Raw genomic sequence first — 18,694 nt, 5'->3', positions numbered from 1 at the left:
TTGTTCAGACAGCCATTGTGAATGCCATCCAGGGATTGGCTAGCCAAATGCAACAAACAGGTGCATTCCTGGAAGGCATTCATGATGCAATTTCTAGCCTACAAAGGTCTTTTCAGGCCCTTGCCTCCACACTGATAGCAGATAGTCACCCCCCCCTTCTGTCCCCCCTCCACCTCTCTCTTCCCAATCCAAATCCTCCACTCCCCTACATACCCAAAGCACACAGACAAATCCACAAACATTCAACTCAGTACATAAGAACAGCACATATAGACACAAACACCCCAAAACACACAAGCACAAAGGCACTCAACAGGCACCTACATACACATCAGTCACCAGTTTTCAAGACATCCCTACCACCCCCACCATACCACACATGACATCAAGCATACCCACAGGCACCACCACAACAGTCAGTGACACACCTACCACACCCAGCAAACCCGCATACACCAGCACAACAGGCACACAGACATCTACCACATCCACCATGCCAGCAGACACTACCCCAATAGACACACAGACATCCACCACATCTACCATACCCACAGACACCACCCTAACAGACACACACCTATCCACCACACCCACATCACCAGCACCTCCACCTCTCAGCCCCCAAGACACACAAACACAAACACTCATCCACACAACAGACACCACCCAAATGAAAGCATGCCTCCCACATGCACACACCCATAACATTGACACTGACACAGCAGACAACCTCTCCCACAATCTCCAAATCCCCACCCCCTTCAGCTGACCGTACCTGTGAATCTAAGAAAGTTTTTTGTTTGACCTTGACCTTTCTTCTGTTCTCTCTACCTCGTCCCAAACCCAAGAGCCCCTGACCCACCTTCCAACACATCCCTTCCACCTTCAAGTCCTCCCCTATCACACCTACCCCTATGCGGGCCCTCAGACCCCTCTGCCCCAAGAAGAAGCCCACCCCTCCCAAGAAGCAGTCCACTAATCTCAAACCGAGAACCAAACCCACCCCGCCAAATCCAACCTCGCCACCCACCAAGGTCGATCCCTGAGGTGGCCGTCTGCCCACTTGATGTCCCTTCCTGTGGAGATCCCTGGAAGTTAGGAGTCAAGTGACGGCACAGTGATTTGCCTGTGCGGATTCAAATGGACTAGCCAATTGTCTTGGACTTAAAAAAACTTTAAATTCAATAAACCAAAACAGTTGTTTTTTGGGGGATACATTTGTCCTGCAATCTGTTTCTAACTTTATGTTGTTCCTGAGTGACTTGTGTTGTCTGGCCACAGTTGTTTGTGTTTCAGCCTGCTTACTGATCCAATTGCTGTTGTTTGCAGTATCTGGTATTGTGGGCAGTGCTGGTGTCCCCCATGACAAGGGTATATGTTGACTGTATTGATATGCACATGTAAATGCAGTGGTAGTGTCATGGCATTGTGTACTGTTTGGTATTGTTAGTATTTCATCTTGTGTTGTCCAATGTGTGCATGTATGGTGTTAGACGTGTCCCTCTGATATGGATTATGGATTAATCTAATTTGTGGCAGCTTGCGTTTTGTTTGTGCAGATATGGACTGTGTTCAATTGCGTTACCTTTGTTTGCATTCAAATGTGCATGTGTCTATTTAGCTGTATGTACCTTGCAACTACTTTATATGGAGTATGTCCCATGCAGTTAGAACTGTATGTCATTGTTGATTTGAACTTCCACATTGTGAAGATAGGCATGTCATTTGGGTCTAGTATTGTTTGACCTGAGATACCTGTAGGGCCAGTTCCTGTGCAAATGTTTTTAAAGGGCATGTGCAAAGCAGTATGTGTCTCAGTGCAGCCTCCTTCCCTTAGTGTTCCTGATGCTCCCATACCTATTGTGCAGGTATTGTTTGCACATGATCTTTGCATATTTGTCGCTCTTTCTATTGTGCAGCCCATTGTCCTTCTATTGTGTTGCAATGTGTGTGATGTGTGTTTCCATTGCAGGGCTGTTTGCTGGAAGTGGTGGTTGTGTTCTATGGAACATCCATACATGTGTGTGTTGAATGTGATGGACAGTCCATGGCATGTGAGGAATGTGAGTGCATGAGTAATATTTGTAGATGTGATGTTGGTGTGTTGTTGGTGTTGTGTGGGACAACGTTGTATACACATCACTGTCTCTTTGTCTGAGATGAGCAGATGTGTGTTTAGTGTTGTGGTGCAGTATAAGGTGCCCAAAGGGGCGTATTTTGACTGTGTATGTGTCCTTCTTTGTGTCTGATTCCGATGCGGGACACAATGACAAGTGTACTTGGTGCCTATAACGTGACCCCATATGATGTGGTTGACGGCATGATGATTTATTGTTCAGCTTAATGACACAGGTAGGTGTGTGTATTTGCAGTCAGTTGCGCCAATGACTTTGTGGATTTTGTGCACCTTCAATGATCATCAGCAGCAGCAGGATGTGTGTGATGGGCTATATGGTGGCACCACACTTGTAAGGCTGTCTGCAGGTGAGTGTCTCCCTTTATAATGTCTATTTCTGCCTGCTGAGAGGTGGTGGTTGGACCTCTATGGTCACATTGGCAGTGTGCAACCACATAATATGTCCATCTGCAACCCAGTCTCCGACGGCCTGTTTGTGCAGCCTCGTAACTGTGGCAATCTCTGATGCCAGCGGGATCATGGCCACCTTTGCTCCACAGGCCTGCATTGTGGGAAACTGGCACCCTGTTGCAGTACCCTCCACTTTTTGCCTGCTTTTTGGATGCAATTTGGACTGGAGTGCACTGGGATCCTGCTACCCAGGTCCCCAGTTCTGGTGTCTTTCCTTAAAATTGCAAAGGTAATGATACAATTGGCAACATCTTTAGCTGACACTATAAGTCTCTAGTAAATGGTACTTAGGTACCCAGGGCATGGGGTACTAAGGGTTGGTCCTTGAGGGCATTAGCACATATTGTGCCACCCTCAAGGGCCATGCATCCTGATGCACCCTTCACTGCTGTTGCAGGCTGAGTGTCCAGGTGCAATCCCAAAATGCAAACTTGACACGGCACACAGCCTGTGTGCCCTGTCCACTGTGTATTACATGTAAAAATGGGTAAGTCACCCCTCTGGCAGACCTTCTAGTCCTAAGGTAATGTGCTCTATTCTGTGTATGAAGGCATACCTGCAAGAGCAATATGGCCCCTACTGTGTCCTTGCCAAACCTGGGACAATGTAAGTGAACAGAGCAACCATTTTAAATGCATGTGCTGGACACTGGTCAGTACGAGTTTCCCAGCTACACGATGGCTACTCTGAATCCTCAGAATGATAAATCCAAACTAGTACTAGTATTGGATTTATTACAAAAGGTACCCAGCGTTCACCTTAGAGGTGCCCCCTGCAAAATCGAACTACCCTGTTAAGACTGTTTGCCGGTCCCAACCAGACTGCCACCACCAGACAGGATTCTGGATCCCTGAGGAGATAGCCATTGCTCTCTGGGGCCAGAGAACAAAGCCCTTCCTGGGCAGAGGTCTACCCCACCTCCCCCAGAAATATGCACAGCCCTGTCTAAGAGCTTCAAAGGACTTATCACCCTCAAAACTCGACCCCAAATGTCTGCTGCTAGCCACAGATGTCATTTCCAATTGCAAACCCCTACATTTGGCAGGATCAAAGGCAGGAAAATACACAAAGGACATAAGGAGCGGTCAGCCCCTACTTGCACCCCACCTAAGGTGTTGCATATGAGGTGACCTCTCCATTTCATTTTCCTCCATCTTGCATGGAAAGAAAATAACCAATCAGGTGTAGGGAAGTGACCTCTGCCCAGAAGAAGTGGTCACTTATTGGGTGTATCCACCCTAGGGTAGATGACCCATTGGTCACTACTAGGTACCTCCTTAAAATACCCACTAAATACAGAGTTTAGTGGGCATCCCTAGACCAAGAAATCAGATTCTAAGGACACAAGAAGATCAGCAACAAAGAAGACCCAGAGCTCAAGAACTGAAGACCTGCTGCACAAAGAAAACATGCCAAATCTTGCCTGCTGCACACATGTCACATAAATCGCCGCTGAGGGGTTGCCTGCACATTGGATGAACTCCAGAAACCTCCACTTCCAAAATCAGAGTGAAGGCACACTCAACAACCACAAGGAACCAACAAGCCAGTGAGGTCCACTTCACTGACCAGCTGCTGACTGCCAAACTGGATGCTGCAGGTGGACCAAACTCCACCCAACAGACTGTGAGAGCATACCCTGCAAGTTTGCCAAGTTTGGTTGCACTGCGCCCTTCAGTGCCGAACCATACCATTGCCCTGGGTAGTGGTCACTTCAAGTCAGACACCAAGAATGACTGTCCGCCCAAGACTGTAAAAGGACCACGAGGAAGCCCCAGTTGAGGGACTTCCGAAAATACCAGGACCTCCCACCTGAGTGCCCGTGCTGACCTTTAAGTGTCCCTCAAAGCGACATACCTTCTGCTTCCAGAGGGCATCTTTGCACACAGCTCCTGGCTCACCGATTTGCTCTGCACCCAGCCGCCCTGTACCCTGCACTGAAGAGCCATTGGTGCTCTGAGGGTGCCCCACCCCTTGCAACCTCATCACTCCAAGGGGAGCCACCAGCCTTTAAGTCTGCCTGTGCAGCGCTTTTCCAAGTGGCCCTTCGTAGTGGCCTGGCACCAGCTCCAAAGACCACTTCTTGCTGCTTCTGCCGGAACCAGGAGCCACCCGAATGTCTGCAGTTGACCATCGATGACCTTGACCTTGACTTACTCCAGAAAAGAGAACTTGGTGAAACCACTGTCTGATTTTATATGTAATTTTACAGCATATCCACCAGTGATTTCTATGGTGCGCAGTTATGCATAAAAAGACTGATTTTAATAAACTTCAAAAATTCATAACTTTAAAAGTACTTATCCGATTTTGATGATCTAGGTCTTAAACTTTTTTAGTAAAAATCTGAAGTATTTTTATAAATTGGTCTCAAATATTCTTTTGAATGTGTGTCTTGATTTATTGATGCTGCGAGTCCAACAAATGCTTTGCACTCATCCAAGATGCGCCTAACTGCTCAACCAAGCTACCATAAAAATTACAGCAATAGGTGGTCTAGTTTTTACCTCTGTAAACCAACGTGTGGTTGCCCAGACCCTTTGCACAATGTGCCTAGTTTTCCACACTACTTAGAGGGCCAGCCTCCTACATGCATGACTCGTAATACAGTGACCTGACTGCCAACTTGACGGAGGTCGGACCGTCAATGCCGCCATAGTGGTCCACAAGCCGCCAAACTCGCAATGAGGCACTAAGTCATTAAATAATGTAAGTACCGTGGGTGTACTTTTTAGAAGTACCATGTGAGAGCCGTTTTCCACAGATGTTACACTGCATGAACCTCACTGATACCTTTTTCTCCCCTGAAGGGTTGGTGAAGTATTTCCATACTTCACTTTCTTTTCTTTCTGCAGATGGATGTTCCTCCTACTCCTCATCTTGGATCACCTGAGGGTTTACAGCTTGAGGTGCAGCACTCTCTTCAGCCATCTCAAAAATAAACAGAGAAAACAGCAATCAAATCCTTCCCCAATAAGATATGGCAGAGAAATTACTGCTATTGGATGTGGTTTCAAAGAAAAATGGGTAAGAACATACCAAATGAAAAGGCAGATTGTTTTTCTGTGGATCTGGTTGTGGATCTGCTAATATCATAAAATAAGGAAATTGTTCAAAAATTAAATATACATTATTTTTAGCATACAAAATGTGTTCACCCTGACACCAATGTTAAAAAGAAGGGTCCCTATATAGTGAAAATAACTTTTAAAAAATTCAGTAAATCTGAGGATCGGTGGATCCATTCCGATCACATGATTGAAACTAGGAAGCATAGAGAATGGCACGTCTATATTTGGTATTGCGGAGGATCCACAGATCCCAAACATTTTAAAAAAGAAACAATAAACTTGCTAACATATTTTTCTGCGCAAAGATTTCTCATTGATCTTTAACAGTATTGTCTGCCTCCCTTGTCTTTTCTTTTCACTATTTGTCAATGCAATCTCCTTTATTTTCACTATGATTGATTTACAGTGGTACAAATATGTCACACTTCATTATTAGGGCTCCTGGTTTTATGGTGTTCATTTTTTTAAACATTTGTTCTATACATGTCCAGATTTATTTTTTGGCCATCTTATTGGTATTTATCCATATTTATTTTGTGTTTTATGCCCAGATGAGGTGATAACTTGTATATTTCTGCATTTATTATAGATTAACATGCACACATACTTTTATGCCTGTAAAGCTTTAGTACATTACACAGTTCAAAATAATAAAATAATAACACCATATAAAAAAATTTAATATTAGCACAAATACATTTTGAGATATGCAATAATATAAGGCATCTCATTCTCTTTGTAACTCTGCATGCTGTCTAAATGAACCATTATTGGCTTGAAACTCATTAGTCTCATCATGGAGAATTACTCAAAATAAGCCAAATTATCTGTATTTTTTCACTTTAAAAATTAAGCACAGTTAGGAAACACAATGCTTTCTTTCTGTATTTATCTGTAAAAATAAGTAAAAACGGAAAACAGGGATCCCTATTCACTTGGAACCTGACCTTTTTCATTACAGAATCTGGAAACAAATTTATAATATTAAACTTTCACTTCTATATATGTTTTCTTGCTTTTTACACAGGTTAATGGACCCGTTTAATGCAGTAATGAAGGTAACTAATTACGTCATTCTCCATTCATAGACCATCCATAAACATGCCAAACCCGACATAGGGAATTAAAGTAATACACTAATACACAATAATGAAAACAATGATATTTCCACATGCATATTTGTACATGCCCAACTCACTCAGGCATATACTCATGCATACACTGACACACCCAGCCATACACCAATGCAGGCACTGACACAAATACACACACTCATGCATACACTGGGACATCCAGTCATACACTGACACACCCAGCCAAATACTAATGCATGCAATGATACACTCTAGCACACACTCTTGCATAAGGTGACACACCAAGGCCCATATTGATGTAGACACTGACACATCTAGGAACACACCAATGCACATACTTACAGACCCAACCATACACTGATACAGGCAGACACACACCCAGGCACACAGTCATACATCCAAGGAGACACCCAGTCACACATCATTGCAGATGCTGACACAGCCACCCAATCACTCATGTATTCAATAATACAGCCAGGTACACACTACCGCATACACCAACACACCTAGGCACATACCAATGCAAAAACTGATATTGCCAGCTAAACACTAATGCACCCAATTCAATTCAATTCAATGAACTTAATGCAGACACATTTTATCATCCATAAAAATATGCCAACACACCATAAAATTATGACAGTCATAGAGGCGCAAAACACATAAATAAAACAATGAAACAGCACAGATGAAAAAGCAATATGGACCTCTGGACTCAAGCAGCAGATTTGAAAAAAGATCCTACATAAAAAATAATGTCCTCATTTAAGAATATTACCAGGAGTCTAAAAGCACTAATGCATCCAATAACACACCCAGGCACACACTGATGCCTACATTGATATAACCAAGCACACCTCATGTATACACTGACACACAAAGACACACTCATCCATGCCCTGGCATACCCAGGCACACAGTACACTTACATACCCACACATACACGTATGTATACAATAACACAACCAGGCACACAATCAAGCTTACAGTCAGACACCCAGGCACACATTTAATATACACTAACACAGACAGTGGCACTCTGATGTCTGCACTAACCCAGGCACACACTGATGCATGCACTAACATACCCAGGCACACACTCATGAGAACAACAACACACCCAGGCACACACTTAACATACATTCAGACACCTAGGCATATACTGATACATACAACAACATATCCAGGCACACACTCATGCATACACTAACACATCCAGGCACACAAAGACACATATACTGACATGCCCAGGCACATACCGATGCATGCATTAACACACTCAGGCATCTACTAACGACCCAGACACACCCAGACACACACTTGTTCATACAGTAATACATCCAGGCACACACTGACACATACAATGACATACCCAGACACACACTGATACATACAGCAATATACCAAGGCACAAACTCATGCTTACAATAACACACCCATGCACACACTGATGCATACACTTACACACCCAGAAGACACTCATCTCTACAGTGACATACTCACATACACACTCATGAATACATGGACACACCTAGACACACACTCATCCATACACTGACACACCTAGGCACACACTGATACATGCAAGAACATAACATGGCAAACACTGAAATATAAACTGGTGCACCCAGGCATTCACTGATGCATACACTGTCACACTCAGGCACACACTCATGCACCCACTGATATGCCAAGGCATACACTGATGCCTACACTGATACTACAAATCCTAACACAGTTAGACATGCAGTGATGCATGAACTAAGATAGTAAGGAATATATATACACTGATATGCCCAGACGCATACTGATGTATACACTAACACACGCAGGCACACACTGACTGATACAAACACTAACATTCCCAGATACATACAAATATGTACTCCAACACTCCCACTCAGACACGCATGCATACACTATCACATCCATGTGATTCATATACTAACACACCCAGACACACACTGATGCATCCACTAACACACCCAAGCACTCAAAAATGGATACCTTCAGACACTAAAGTACACACTAATACATACACCAATACACTCAAGCATACACTATGACATACACAAACATATTGAGACATACACTAACACATACACTAGAAGACACAGGTACACTGAACCACATAATAACACACAAAGGAACACATATGAACTTGCAAAAACATAGTAAATTATACATTCCTGCATCTAATAACATACAACCTATAAACTACAATAATAAGGAGACAAACAGCTCTTTAATGTATTAAATGGTGGTTCTAGAAGAATCATTGTTTTTCTTAATGTTTGAAAACCAAGTTTATTTTGTACTTTAAAAAAAAAAGAAACTACTTTGAATGCAAAAGTTTCAAATAAGTGAACTACATGCAAAACTGCTGCATCCTCAAAAATAACAGTATGTTGCAACACTAACTACAAAAATAAAGCTAACAAACTAGCAATCATGCTTTTTAACTCTCTCAAAAAACATCAAAGCATCTGCAGTTTTAAGTGTGATGAGATGGTGACACTTGGCACTGTGGATTACCATGTCTCCTAACTCAACGCAAGTATCTGCCATGGTGACTTGGCAGGAGGTTGGGCTCCTTTAGATGTTGAGGCACCTGCCCCACTTCCTGTTGCTTCCTCCCTGATCATCCGGATGTTAGCAGATTCATGAATTGCTTCAATGTGTGTTCACAGATAGGAAGTGCCATGGTTGTATTTATTAGATGTGTTTCTCGACAGTTGCTTACAACAGAGCCTGCATTCCACAAACTGTGTAGAAACCTTCTCTCTCGATGAAGTAGAAAACCACTGCCATACATCACTCTCTTTTCTTGATGTAGCTGCCTCTTCCTGAACTTCAGGATCTTCTTCTGGCTTCCCAAATGGAGCTGGGGGGTTGATTTCTGCCATCTTTCTTCTGAAGCGAAAGATTTCCAGACCTTTTCCAACAAGAGACAGCAGAGGAATAACTGTTTTGGGAGTGGTCTTATGAAAGAGTTGGAAGTAGTTTAACAAATAGAAAGGATAATATTCTTTTTTACTTCGAGCTGATCTGCAGATCTTGCTGCAGAACCACTTTCACCAAAACCGTAAAACAACTCACTTCTATAGAAAACAATTAAGAGGATCGTTAATATGGCTTGAAATATGTTAATCCTTATGCTATCATTTAATTGAGAGGCTCCTATATACTTAAAATATATATTTTTAGAATTTGACAAATCCATGGATCCGAGCTAACTGATCCATCCCGATCATGTGATCGGAACAAAAACGATAAAGTACATTCTGTCCACATTTGTGGGACTGTGGAGGATCCACGGATCAGAAAAAAATGAAAAAAACTAATAATAGAGTGAATATAGTTACACTTATTTTATCAATACTTTCTTAGTGTTTTATCCAAGTTATTTTCTTATCCTTCTTCCTTTCTCCTAATTTTCACTGCTTTCTCCTTACTTTTTTACCTGTTTTTTGAGTACCTTCATGTTACTCCTCCCTCTTTCTGACTGCTTTTTCCTTGATTTTTCTGCTCTATTTAGAGTATCATCTCCTTTGCTTTTCCCTCGTTTTCACTGCTTTCTCCTTGCTTTTCTTGCCTTGAATTATGACCTCACAAATTACATCACTCATGACATGGTGAGTTACATTACTGTTGACATCACGGATAACATCTCAAATGACATCTCTTATGACATCAATGTTGATATCATCCACCTAATGACTCACCCCCCATTCAAGACTCTGATACACCTACTCTCACATACCCACTCACAAACCCATTCACAAACCTATACAAGTACACACAAAACTCACTCATTGCAACATGCACCCACACACCCGTTTACTTACTCATATAGCCAGTCACACAACCACTCATTTACCCATACAAAAACTCACACACTGACTTATACACCTATGCAGCCATTCAGATAAACAGCCAGAAAATAGCCACTATCAAAAACCAGCAAAAGATAGTGGAAGGTAAGTATACATAAATTAATTACAAAATATAAACTCACCTAAACAGCAAGCACAAATAAACCTAAAGACCTTCAACTGTACAAACTACCAACAGATTAACACTTGAAAGGAAACGTATGCTTTTTTTCCTTCAATAAAAAAAAAATGCCTGCTCAGGATTAGAACACCCCTCCAAAGGAAAAGCTGCCAAACCATGTGAAACATCTAAACAGAACATACATGTCAGTATACAAAACAAAAGTAGTTGCATAATTTTATATGTGAATAACAAAACAACATACAAACTTTACAATTGTATTTACATTTTTACTATTGCTCTGCTTTCAGATACAATGACAGAGGCTGCAATGTATATCATTTCACAGAAAGGAATGAAGTTACTAAGGGCCAGATGTAGCAAGCCTTTTGCGCCTCGCAAACTGCGAAAAACGCAGTTTGCGAGGCGCAAAAAGTCTAACGCGATGCACAACCGCAAATTGCGAGTTGGTACCGACTCGCAATTTGAGGCTGCGACTGGCAAATAGGAAGGGGTGTTCCCTTCCTATTTGCGGCCGCATCGTCATGCAGAGTTGCTTTGGGACCGCGAATGCGGTCACAAACCAACTCGCAGTTACCATCCACTTGATGTGGATGGTAACTCATTCGCAAAAGGGAAGGGGTCCCTATGGGACCCCTTCCCCTTTGTGAATGCCACTAAAAATATTTTTTCAGAGCAGGCAGTGGTCCTGTGGACCACTGCCTACTCTGAAAAAAACGAAACTAAATGGTTTCGGAATTTTTTCTTTTTGCAGCTCGTTTTCCTTTAATGAAAACGGGCTGCAAAAAGAAAAAAAAAACTGCTTTATTCAAAAAGCAAGTCACAGACATGGTGGTCTGCTGTCTCCAGCAGGCCACCATCCCTGTGAGTGCCTAGACTCGCAATGGGGTCGCAAACTGCGACCCACCTCATTAATATTCATGAGGTGGGTCTTTGCGACCCCATAGCGAGTCGCAGAAGGTGTCTGAGACACCTTTCTGCATTTTGTTTTGCGAGTTGCAATTTGCGAGTCGCTGTGACTCGCAAATTGCAAGTTGCAAAATGAAACCTACCTACATCTGGCCCTAAATCACATAGGCTATACCTACAGCCGAGAAAGTGTATGATCAGAAATATAAACTGAAAATGTACTGTTATTCTAATGCATGCTATTGGAGGGCATCTACAAAACCTGATGTTGAATACATGGAAGAGATCACAACCACTCCCCAAATGTGACAGAAATAGAAGTAAGGGAGAAAATTGCAGTATTTAAGAGTGGCAAGCACTAGCTCCCAGGAACCTGTAACCAACATCTTTAAATATATACTACCTAAAGTCCTGGAACACATAACAGGACAACTACCACCAATACTTACTTTAAAATGTTTAATTACACAAACTAGAAAAGTCACTAGTGATACCTCACTTTCCCCTAGAAGATACCAAGACATACACATACATAAACATCTAATAGCTACACATGAGGAACCTTTTTCTTTACATGACAAGGTAAATAATGGTAAACAAATCCCAATATTCTCTACTGCAGATAACTTAGGGCCTCATTACAAGTTTGGTGATCAGACCGCCAGACCACCATGTTGGTGGTCCTGAAAAGACCGCCACACCAGCGACCGTCCTACTACGAGTCATACAGACAAGGCAGCCAAGTGAAAAGGCAGACTGCCAGTGGGTTGATGGCCCTTATATAGGCATTCCGACCTGCAGCGCCATCAGTGCCGTGGCCATACACTGAGCATATTATAATCACACAGTTGATGTGATGGTCCCTTCATGGCAGTCAGCCAATGGCAGTCAGAATTACGACAGTATGCGGTCAGCAAAGTAACAGACAACTGCACATTGGAAGAATTAATAAACAACACAGCTGACACACATTGCTCCAGTGGACACACCTGCAAAGCACACTAGAAAGCACACCCCTTCACAGACCACAATCCTTTGTATTAACACAGCAAGACAAAGAAGCCCAAGCAACTAAAATCTGTGGTGTATATAGATTAGGCACCCCTTTTTTCACCATTTGATTGAACACCCAGCACACATTTTTAACCATTCACATCCTATTTGCAAATACCCTGTCACTTGCAACAGTGTTTTTCCATCATGTCACATTCCACAAATCGACGTTTTTTTTTCAAGAAGAGTTAAGAGTCATGGTGGATGAAATCATAAGAGTAAAGTCACAATTGTTAGAGCGCAAGCCCAGCAATCTGGAAATGGAGGGCAGGATAGTCGACAGAGTGAATGCTGTAGGCTTCACCCTGCGCACAAAGGAGGGCATTAGTAAGAGGGTGAACGACCTCCGGGGCAAGGTCCATTCCCTGGTCTCCAGGCACCAGCTACAGGCCAAGAATACTGGCAGTGACCATTCCAGCACCCAATTAGCACTCTTTTCTTGGGAGGAGAAGGTCTTGACCATCCTGCATCCTGAGGACTAGACTGAAATACCTGGGGGGTGATGTTTGGTAAGTCACAGCACAAAAAATCTCACACAAATGCAATGTCATGCATGCTTACAGCTCACCTTTACCCACTGTCTTGTTCATGTACCTCACCAATATTCAATACCCAGAGTCTCTGAGTTTAAACACTCACAATGTTTATCATTAGACCCAACAGCACAGTTACCAAGGCCCTTTGCGTGCCATATGGGGCTTGGGAATCCCACAATATCAAAAATGCAATCCAGGATCCATGGCAAGTCACAAAATGACAATTTATGTTCAAGGATAAATGCAGCCTACATGCAGATATGTAAAGCACAATAGTTGTCCGGTATTGGGGAGTAGTGAGAGTAAACTGACTGCAACTTCCAGGAGATACTGTTTCAGCAACTCCAACCATCAGCCCAGTGTTCTCTAGTCCAAAGACCCCTGTTTGTTAACTCACAAATGAATTTGACTCACCTGAGGGGGATAACTTTGTCTAGTGTGTGTAGTCCAGGGACTGACCGGACTGCAACTCCCTGGAGGCACTGTTTCAGCAACTCCAACCATCAGCCCAGTGTTCTCTTGTCCGATGACCCAATGTTTGTTAACTCACAAATAAACTTCACTCACCTGGTGGGTAACATTGGCCAAATGTGTCTAGTAGAGAGAGTGACCTGGCTGCAAAGCACAATAGGCCCTGGTTCTGTTAATCCAACCCCCCGCAGAGTGGTCACATGCCCCACTACATATGTTTGTCAACTCTCAAATGATGTTTACTCACCTTGGGGGAGAACATTGGTCAAGTGTGTGTAGTAGAGAGAATTACCTGACTGCAACTCCCAGCAGGCCCTCTTCCTGTAACTCCAAGCACCAGCACAGTGGCCGCATGTCTAAATACATTTGTTTGTCAACTCACAAATGTAGTTTACTAACCTGGGGGGATAACATTGGTCAAGTGTGTGTAGTAGAGAGAGTGACCTGACTGCAACTCCCAGCAGGCCCTCTTCCAGGAACTCCAAACCCAATCACCAGCACAGTGGTCACATGCCCCAATATATCTGTTTGTCAACTCATAAATTAAGTTTACTCACCTGGGTGGATAACATTGGTCAAATGTGTGTAGTACAGGGAGTGTCCTGACTGCAACTCCCAGCAAGCCCTCTTCCATTAACTCCAACCACCAGCACAATGGCCACATGCCCAATACATATGTTTGTCAAATCTGAAATGAAGTTTACTAACCTGGGGGGATAATATTGGTCAAATGTGTGTAGTAGAAAGTGTGACCTGACTACAACTCCCAGGAGGCACTGTTGCAGAAACCCCAACTACCAGCCCAGTGTTCTCTAATCCAAAGACCCCTGTTTAATAACTCACATCTGAAGTGTACTCACCTGGGAGTGATCAAGCACAGATCAATTTCAAATCAGACAAGTGTCTGTCTACCTAGATCAATCTTGACTTGCTACCCCAAGATGAAACTATTGGGGACAGGAAGGACAGCTTACCCAGTGTGTGCAACAAGTATTCCTAAGGTCTCAAGATGCCTCACCAGATTTGCCACAGACACATTGACCCAGCACTATGGGCATGATGACTCCAGTCACATATGCAATAAAATGCTTGGTCTCCGGGCATCACACTCAACCAGGTCTCCATATGGTCAAAGCCATATCTTGTCCATCCACTGTGTTGGCTGCACTGGTGGTAAGATGTCATTTTCAAATCATCCGTCCAAGTGAAACTGATATGCACATCTCAGTAGCTGCTTGAGTCAAAATGAATTGGTATGCTTCACACATGTCATGTCAATTCACCCAATACCATAGTTACTTGCCACAATTGGATTAACTACAACTTATCTTTGTCTATGCTTACTGTAACTCTAAACAGTTAGATAGATGTGACAAAACAACCAGTAACAATGTACGTTTTACATCAACAGGTGGATCAGCCACTGGGCACACAGAGGCCACAGAACAGACTGTCACTACCTCTATGGATGAAGCCCTAAGTGATGATGACACTCCTGAACATCTGGATGGGGAGGATAGTTCTGGCCCATCTTGAAAACCTGTTCAGATGGCAACACTGTGCCCACAATGTCAATTCCCAGCCCCGTTGCTTCAATATCACAGGTAACCATTAACCCCCCCCAACCTGTGTCCCAAGCACAGTGTCTACCATCTTGTGCCCCCGATTGCTTCTGAGGTGCAGCACAACACTTTGGACAATGAGGGCCCAGGAACAAGTTGGAGGGGGAACCCTGTGGTAAGGGCACATACCCTTGGGGTAGGATGCATGGTGGGGATGCTGTGGGCCAGCAGGGTGAGGCCACTGGGGCTGCTCCTGGCCAGGACACCATCAGCCACATCTTGGGGGTCTATCAGGAGTCCCAAGGTTTGATGGGCCAGGCGTTGACTGAACTCTGGGAAATCAAGCAGCTACAGAGGGACATGGGGGAACAGATGGAGGTGTTGAGGGACATACAGACCACCCGGAGCAGCGCTTTTCATCAGCAGTCTACCCCTTTCCTTTGGCCAGTCAACAGCAGGCCCAGAAACATCAATGCCAGCCACTGTAAGAGAGGCCCTGCCAGAGGAACATAAGCCACTGTAGCAGCAGACCCTCCCCCCCACGCAAGCGGGGACATCCATCAAGAAAATCACAGGGGTGCACATGGGAAGACACCCACCACTGCCAGTAGTAGCTCTCTTCCTTAAGGACCTCCTTTATGTGTTTCACATTCACTCTGGACTGATCGTGAACCACCAACCAATTCCAATGAGAGGAGCGCTCTGGACTTTGTACTCCCAATGGTATGGCATCTACCAACACCATTCACCATTACTGACCCCTTCACATTGGATTTTGTTTGAGTCATGTCACATGTATTTTCTGTTAGTTATATCTCCACAATAAAATCACCCTTCACTGATTCTTTATCTGCTGATATTTGATTTCACTTTTAGCCATATAGATATGTCACACAATGTGAACCATACAATGAAGATCCAAGCTACTTGTTCACGATGGGATATGTTGCACAGTGTCCAGTTTGAGACTAAAACCCACCCACACAAATACATACATACAAGGATCTGCTCAAACTACAACTTTTATTACAGTGTTTAGCACATAGAATATCAATCTGTCAGGACTTCTAAAAATCAAATGTTATTGACTCATACTGAGTAAAGGGACATTTTGACAGGTACAGACCTCCAGACCACAGAAGGAAGGGACTTGTCAGATATTGTCTTGATGAATAGGCAAACCTTTTTGTGGTTGATGTCAGCAGCATGAGCCTTATCACATACCACAAAAAAGTAATTCAACATCACATAATCTAAGATACAGAAAGATGACAGTACAACAGTCCCTGATCACAGTGCCATCATAATCCAATGCCCATGCATCTGGTGGTATGACACAAACATGTGTCAGTGTTCTGGCACAGGCACTGTGGCTTACAATGATGAAACACATTTACAGCTCCATACAGATTATACAAAAAGAATGTTTAGCTAATGTGAAGGAAAAATGACTTGGTCGTAAGTTAGCACTACATATTTCATGTCCTCATGATGACACACATGATGCATCAGGCCCACCTCAGCACACAAAACAAGTCCAATGGGTACTTTTGACCTTCCCCCAAACACTGTGCAAGCTGTCTTGGCACAGCTCTCATTCATCCAAACTCTATGACCTACATTACCTGGACTAATCCATGTGTACTTTGTACGTCGGAACAGCATTACATACCTGCCAGTGTCACAACTTGGAAATGCCCACATGAAGATGCCATGGTGAAGGCACTCATACAACAAAACAAAACAAAGAGCAAGGGTTTGAAACCATACATATGACACAAATCACATATCAAGCATCTGGAAAACAAAATACTTTGCAAGGAAACTGACACAAACAAAGCTACATCATCAAAGTGGGGATGTTTCAAAAGCTATATCATCAAACAGTCTTTGACTGATTATTGCAGAGTATTAGCTCCCTACCTGTTCCCAAAACACTCAGCTCAAATCATTCTCCCAACTGCAGTTCACTGTACAGTCACATTCATGACATCACAAGACATACTTACACTCATCAGAAGTAGCTGTGGATCAGATCTTCTCACAAGTCAGCTCCTTCCTCTTCACCACTGTCATCCTCAGTTGGCACTTCAGGATTCTCAGCCAATGGCACTTCAGGCTCCGCCTCCAGATGCCACTGTGGTCTGATACACTTTTCCAGCATGAGTAGAAGAGGGCTCCCCCAGGTCTGTCCAGACACCTAAATCTGGCCTTCAGGAGCCAAAAAGCCCAATCCACTATTGCCTTGTTCTTCCATGGACCTCATTGAAGCAGACATCCAGTGGTGTAGTTGGATTCCTCAGTGCGTCAACAACCAAGGACGGTTTGGATATGCTGAATCTCCTAACAAGGAATTGGGCATAGGTGAACCAATGAGTCCCTCACTTCATGATTGTAGAACCTGACATTGCTCACACACAATCAGGACAGATGTGACTTATCAACCAAACAGGGCCTCTCTGGGTGCAGTTGTGACATCAGCCGGGGTATGGTGCTGTTCCGCCTTATGAAGGAATCATGTGCTGATCCAGGATAATGGGCACACACATGTGAGATGTAGAGATCTGTCAAACAGACAACTTGCACGTTGATGGAATGGAAGTTCCTTCTGTTGCTGAAGACTTGTTCAGTGGCCTATGGTGGCACCAATCTAACATGTGTGCGATCAATGGCCCCTACCACATGTAGTAGGTGGGTAAAACCCTAAAAGTCAGCCTTCACATTGAAAAAATCCTATTTTCGATGGAACTTGTTATAGCTGTCAATGCATTCCAACATTGCTGAGAGGAACTCCTTCAACACCAGACTGAACATAGTTTGGGACATTCCATCAGATAAGGCCACGGTATGTTGGAAGGACCCCGTGGCTAGGAAGTGCAATACTGACATGACTTGAACAATGGTTGGTATGCAGATGGCATCAGATGTGGCTCCAACTGACAGCATAATCCCACTATTGTTTCTCTATCCAGGTGGTATAACTGAATTACATCCCATTGCTCATTAGTCTGAATGGTTGGCAGTGGATGGTAGACAGGAGGTTGCTGCATCCTCCCTCTCCTAGCATACCTATGTGTGACAAGACATGATTTCTAATGTTAGTCAGTATGTCCACAGCAACATACATGATGCCTGCCACTAATATCATGTGGCCAAAGCATTTCTGACAGGATAAACATGACACACACTACACATCCCAGCTGGCAACTACACAAGGATCACATGTGACCCCCATGGTTGTCAACACATGTGTCTGTAACATGGATTTAACTGAAAATCAACTATGTGATACACAAGTACCCTAACGCACTGATTGGTAAGGAGGGTTCTGATACAAGAGGGTTAGACTTAGACTGAATATTGAAGAAGGGTTGCACCAATATGTCAAATAGAA

This window comes from Pleurodeles waltl, chromosome 4_1, assembly GCF_031143425.1.
Source record: "Pleurodeles waltl isolate 20211129_DDA chromosome 4_1, aPleWal1.hap1.20221129, whole genome shotgun sequence".
NCBI lineage: Eukaryota > Metazoa > Chordata > Amphibia > Caudata > Salamandridae > Pleurodeles > Pleurodeles waltl.
The sequence above is the reverse complement of the archived record's forward strand: the minus strand, read 5'-3'. Positions refer to the sequence as shown.